Source organism: Pseudonaja textilis, chromosome 3 (assembly GCF_049901715.1).
Source record: "Pseudonaja textilis isolate UNSWEBS1 chromosome 3, rPseTex1.2, whole genome shotgun sequence".
NCBI lineage: Eukaryota > Metazoa > Chordata > Lepidosauria > Squamata > Elapidae > Pseudonaja > Pseudonaja textilis.
Window position 1 is genome coordinate 86,794,636 of NC_141992.1, and position 6,430 is coordinate 86,801,065.

Genomic DNA, 6,430 nt, shown 5'->3' on the forward strand with positions numbered 1-6,430 from the left:
AAATACTTAGAGCCTTTTTTTAAAGTAAAGAGCAGGACAAAAATGCTAGTAATAAATAAAAAGAAACTTGGTTTTGGAATGTAACTGTTGGTATTTATAGCAAAACAAAGATAAGGGCAGCAATAGCAATACATGCAATGTTTTGAGTTCGGAGCAAGATTCAACACATTTTCTTTAGCTTCTTCCCAAATACCAAACGTGGTCCCAATTCTGTTTAGTTTTCAGAGTTATCATTCTGAGAACAAGCCTTATCCTTTCATATTATTTCTTTCCATCCTTTTGTTGGAAAAGAAAGAATAATGAAAGTAAAGAAGTCTGTAAGTTATTACTTCTGGAATTTGTTCCAATTCCTTTACCAACACTGGACATAGGAAACATCTATATTTTCCTCCATGAAATAAAGTAATATTTTGCTTTTGCACACTCCTGCACATGTCCTGCAAATCACAGACTGGAAATGCCTTAGGAACCATATTTAATTCATCATTGACCCACCCAGCAATCAGCCTGAACTCATTCTTTTTGCTTCAATTTTCAAAAGAGGCTGCTGAATAATCGATAAATGACATATCATAAAGAGGCATGGTTAGGGCATGAGCCTACTCTGATCTTATCAGGTATCTGATCCACTGAAGGCGCATACATTCCCCTGTTTTCTGGGTGCTTAATTTTTCAACAATTTGCCTTTGGCAGTGGGAGAGTCATACTTTTTCACTGTACCTCTCCCATTTCTTTTCCCAAACTGTAGATGGCAGGGGAAGAGGAGGGTCTTCTGGTGCCAGTTCTCCCAAGAAAAAGTCTACAGAGTGGTGATTGAAAAAAATATATTTCACTGCATTCCTCCAAAAAGTTGCTCTTTTGTCTTACAATAAACTTGCACCTCTACAGATTGGACACTGCAATGTCTACTCAATGGAGAGTATTTTCATACGCATTCAGTGGTCTTTTAAAAGAATTACCCGAACAGCTTTGGTTCTACAGTTCCTACTCAACAATAGGGTTGGACTGCTGTTCCATCTGTCCGCTCCCCTACTTCACTTGGTCTTAGAGACAACCTTGGGAATTTTTAAAGAGAGAAACTTGAATACCAGTGTTTTATTGTGAACCACTTCTATACAGCAAGTTCAACAAAAGGAAGGAAATGATAGATAAGATAAAACATCTTCATAGGTGGCTTAGGGATAGAAGTGGCCAAACTGGCACTAAGCTGCAAGTGATTCAGTGGAACAAGCTATTATTAAGCATAATAGGATAATAATGAAACACCGAGTAAAGGGACATGTTCAGCAAAACCCAACAGAGTATGAAAGGAAACAAGAAGGTTGAGTTAGGGTAAGGAAGGCATAGGAGTCAGGGCATGTGACAAGGGGATGAAAGAAACATGGTGACCAAGAGTGATTTAGATTGCATGGGGGCATGAGAGAAGTAAAAACTATGTATTATAGTATATGTTTGGGAAAGATGCTCCTGAAATAATATAAGAATATAAGTAGTAACACAATGGCATGGATGCATCTTTATGTCCTGGGGTGGGAGTGACCAAGACTGCTGGAAGTAATCTCAAACAAGATAAAGCAATAGATTTTTTTTGTGACTGAAGTGTTTCATGACTGGGCGTGTCTACTATGTCAGCAATTTTGTGAATGTCCAATTCCTGCAATTGCATTTTAATATTTTCTCAAAATGCCTTCTGTGCCCATGGCCCCAAAAGGGTTGGAAGCTCCTGAATATTTAAAGTTCAACAGATGGACAGGACAGGAACCAGTATAAGGTGATATATTATTTATCTGCAACAATTAGTAGACACTGAAGGGGAAAAATAAATTACAAGCACATCATCTTTTGTTTATATGAATTTAGTGTGTGTGTGTGTGTGTGTATACTGCAGTACCAAAGTAAACAGACTCATATGGATAACCAGTAGCATTTAGTTTTCTATAATTCTAAATATACCCGTGGCACATTATATTCCGTAAGGGTTGTGGCACAATTTTATATTCATAGCATCTGTAAGATTTTCAATCAGTCTGAATAAACAAAGAACAAGATATTCCATTAAATCAATGTGTTATCACAACCACTACAACATTTCCAACTATCTGTTCACAGGCTGTCGAGTTCAAAGTTTCATATAACCATAATGCCAATTTTTATTTGTATACAATAAACATACCTGAATTTAGCATATGTGCATTCTCATTAATACATCTCTCCCTTTTTTTTTTACTGCAGTTCTATCATGCAAACAAAGGATTATTGAAAGCATGTGATGGAATTGACTGCCTGAATCTCTTAAGTGATTTTGAACTCCTGCTACAATACTATAGATTGGAACAACCGCCCTGATCTGACACGATGCCAATCTTTGCTATAAAACTGCAGGCACGTAATTCTTAATACTCACAAGAAACAAAGTGGACAATAGCAGCCATAGATTGCTTTCTTAGAAAAATCAAGATTGAAAACCCAAGAACAAGCAGAGCTCAGAGGCAAAACACTGCATCTTTCTCCCCCTTTCAGTGACAAGGCAAACCCACATTTAAATCACTTAACTTTATATACCCTATTTATATCCAGCCTTCCTGCTAAAACGAACGAACACAAACCCCTTCCTATCCAGCCTGCAAGATCATCACCGAAGTAGTAACCTAACCGTAGGGAATAGCCAAAGAGCAGCAGGTGCTGTTAAAACCCAGGGAGATTTTTTGCTCCTGTGTAGATGCTGCAATAACAAAAGAATGCAAAGAGGCGCACAAGGGCGAGAGAAGAAGAAGTAGGTCTCAGATGCGCAATCAACGTCGGTCACAAGTTGGGCAGCAACGGCACACTGACACACACACACACACACACAAAACACAAACACACCCCCTCTGACCTGGAAGGCAGGACGGCAGGGGCCGACGCGAGAAGGCAGGCAAGGTCACTAGGAGAGTTAAAGAGCCTCGTCCTTCCGCCCGTTCAGCATCCACGCAGCCCCACCGAGGCTGCCTTTCTCCTCCCCGTCGCGTCGCTTCCTCCACTGGCGCCAGTCCCTTCTCCCACCCACTCCTTCAAGATTTCCCACCCGCCCCGACGTCCGATCCCCAAAGGCCTCCCTCGGGCCTTCTGCATCCCCCTAACTCCTCCTGCACGGCTTTCCCAAACCGCTTCTTCAGCGCCGCCACCTCAGCGAAGCCCTGCCTCGGCGGCCAGCAAAAAGACCCGCCGGCTGCCGGGAATCGCCTCACACCAAAGGAGAGACTCACCTACAGGGCGGGCCTTTCCCAAGCCGCCGACTCTGAAAGAAAATCGGGGTGAGGGAGGGAGACGCACAAAATGGCGGCAGGAGCTTCCCAGGGGTGTGGGAGAGGAGGAGGAGGAGGAAGAAGAGCCCGTCCGCGGCTTGCGGCCACAGGCGCCCACAAACGCGGGCCCGTGGCCGGCGGGTTGCTCTGCTCGCTTCCTAAAGACCCGAGTGGCGGCGGGCCGGCTGTGTGGTTGTCAAGCGGCTTCGCCAATCGCTGCCCGGGAAAAGCGGTTCCGTGGGGCCCGGCGACGAGGCTTGGGCGGGGTGACAGCGCAGCCGCCTGAATGGAAAAGCGACGAAAGGGGCGGCAAGGGCGGCCGAGGACTGCATAGAAGAGCTCCAAGGAGCGGCGTTTCCCAGGCGTTGGTGGTGGCTGGACCGGAGCCCAAGTCTAGGCAGAACAGTGGATGGGGCGGCGGCGGCGGCAGGGATTGGGTTGGGAGGCAGGCAGGACGCGGCTTCATGGGAACAGTCCAATAAAAGAGCAGCTCCAGTTCGTTGCTTTTATCCCTTGCCACGGATCTGTTTTCGGCCCCTTCCCCCCAGAAAGGTGCGAAAGAGATCTGGGCCGGCTGGAACGTGTCGCTTGGGAAGGCTCCCCACTGCAGGAATCTTGATTTATTTAGGGTATTTCTTAGCCGTTCTCCAAAAGACCCCGGGGGAAGCTTGCGTGAATGCGAATAGCAATAGCACTTAGACTTATATACAGCTTCACGGTGCTTTACAGCCCTCTCTAGCGGTTTACAGAGTCAGCCTATTGCCCCTAAAACTATCTGGGTCCTCATGCAAGAAATATCCGTGGGTTAAAAACGAAATGGGTGATGTGCCACCGAAGTGGGCACTAGGCAATCTAACCGCCGTGCTAAACCGAGTTTCTCCTGCTATGGAGGAGGGAGGGTTAAAAAAAAAAGTCAGATTATGTGAAACAAATCTCATTTACGAGGCGCGGCGCCACTTTTAAAGAGGTTTTGCTTCCGATACCTCAGATCTGGTTAAAGGATGCAGAACCACAGGGTAGAGGATAGTTGACATGGCTGGTTAAAAAAAAAAGGTGATGCTTTTGATCCTTCCGTACCCTAAGTTTAGGATAGCAAAGCAATCTCTTAGAACTCGATTTTGCAAACTTTGTTAGTGGGAAGCAAACAGGCTTGGGGAAACTAGGCAGCAAAGATGACACACCTCTTGTTTCTTCCCACACAACCCCTTCTTTATTAAAAAAAATTTCCATTTGAAGTTAGTTTTTGTAAAAGAAGGGCCGTACATCTGTAATTATATAGACTCTAGTAAAGCTTCAAAACAGTTTAAAAGGAAAAGCTGCAGAGATGCACAAAACACAGCCATTGCCATTTTATTAACTTTACCAACCCACCCCTCATCCATAGTATTTTGGCTGGATTACAGTTTTTTCTTCCTAACCTGTGTTTATCTGTGGTTTGGGGGACAGAACATTTTAAACATGGGGGTATGGAGTGGTGTGGATATTACTTGTATTTGTTTTGGGATGGGTTTTGGGGGGGGAGGGGGGAGTTGTTGCCTTTTTTAGAATCCATACCTGACATTTTTCCCTTAGTTGTGTAAAATTATGCATTTGGCCTCAAAAAAAAAGGGACCAATTTTCATGTGAATTACATGGAAATTTGGAACTTGGGGGGGGGGGGAACCCAAACCCCCAAATCCATTGCAGTTTCACTTTAAACTATCCTATTCAATCAAGAGTGTCTTTTCTTAAGATGTTGCATTCCATTTAACTGTGTTTCCTATGCTTTGAAAGGTAAGGTAGCCTTCCATGCCATGCCCACTACATGTGTTCAATTCCTATCAGGATATTTTAGAATTTCCCATCCTTTGAGATATTTTACTAAATATTTGTAGGTCTGCTAATTCTTTTGTGCATGTGACTAGCAAAGTCATATATAAGAAAGATGTATAAAACTGATAGCTAAATAGTTCCTCTTCACACAGACTTTAAAATGTCCTGCAAAATAGCTGATCTGGTACAAGCCTTAAAATCTGAGCATCTTTTAGAGATTGTAGTAAACAGACATACTGTAGGTATTGTATCCTTTAAAGGTAAATCTGACATAAAATTATTGAGGACAGATGTATACATTATCTCACAGACAGTGGAACTGCTCTGTTTTCCTCTCTAAAGTACTTTTCCCTTATCTGAAAATCTGAGGTACTTTGAGTTTCTGACAGCTTTTTGTTTCTGATTAAAAATATGCCTATAGGATATTTTGTGGAAACAAGTTGGTCAAATGAAATTTAAAAAGTCACAGTTAATGAGTCTTTAGCAGTTTATTGTAGTGTATAAGCTTACAGGTCAATGTTTTGTTCCTATCTAAGGGGTTGGTATCTGAGACTTGGGTGCTCTTTACTTCATATAAGCTATTTTCTCATCCTGGGTATGATCTTTCCGTTTCCTCTCCTTTCTATGACTGTATTATCAGCTATTGTTAAATGCATATGGCTTGTAAAAACTCAAGGATTCTTCTGGAAATTCCTATTCACGACACACTCAGGTCTAGGGTTTATTTTGTGTTTGTCTATCAAACTAATTTAAATTAATGCTGAAAATATCTTTTTAAAAAGGATAGTTTTAATTAAGATGACTTTTTATACTTTCTTTTTTAAATTGGAGTTTTGAATATTTTTAAAGTAATTTTTTTGGCACTGTATTCCGCAAATTGTATAGATGTATGAGATAACTGGAGCATCATCAATTGTGTTCAGATGCTGAAGACTGAAAAAATATAGGCAGTATTTAAAATACTTTGTTTGATTTATATCTCATCCTTATTGGAAATATGTGCTTTTGGTGCCTGAATTTTTCTACTGATTTTTTAAAATAAAATTAATGAATGCTTTATGGTATATTTTCAAGAATAAAGTTTCTTATATTAAACATCAGGAACAAAAATGTCTCAGCTTTGTCTTATCACAGTAGTTGTCAATGGAAAAGGCTCAGATGATTTACAGATAGTATGAATGTGTCCTGCTTTTAATGGTAAAATGCAAGGTTGTCTTCATCAACTGATTTATTCTGGAGAATGTCAAATAGATAAATATGAATGTGCCTCAATAGTTGTGACAACTAGTAATTCTGTGGGTGTGTTTCAAGATGTGCTCTTAAACTATGTGTAG

At 41.6% G+C, this 6,430-nt stretch overlaps 1 protein-coding gene across 4 annotated transcripts in view; it reads right to left on the reverse strand.

The window, feature by feature from the left end:
* The window catches only part of WDR47 (WD repeat domain 47), a 47,724-nt gene extending 43,982 nt beyond the window's left edge, over positions 1-3,742 (reverse strand). Inside the window, exon 1 of one of the 4 annotated variants that reach the window (XM_026700437.2) lies at positions 3,246-3,742. The gene's annotated coding sequence lies outside the window, so the exon portion shown is untranslated. Of the gene's footprint in view, positions 1-2,875; positions 3,016-3,245 lie in introns of those variants that run through there. The other 3 variants (XM_026700436.2, XM_087930300.1, XM_087930299.1) reach the window with 3 other exon arrangements.
* Positions 3,743-6,430: the final 2,688 nt, after the last annotated feature.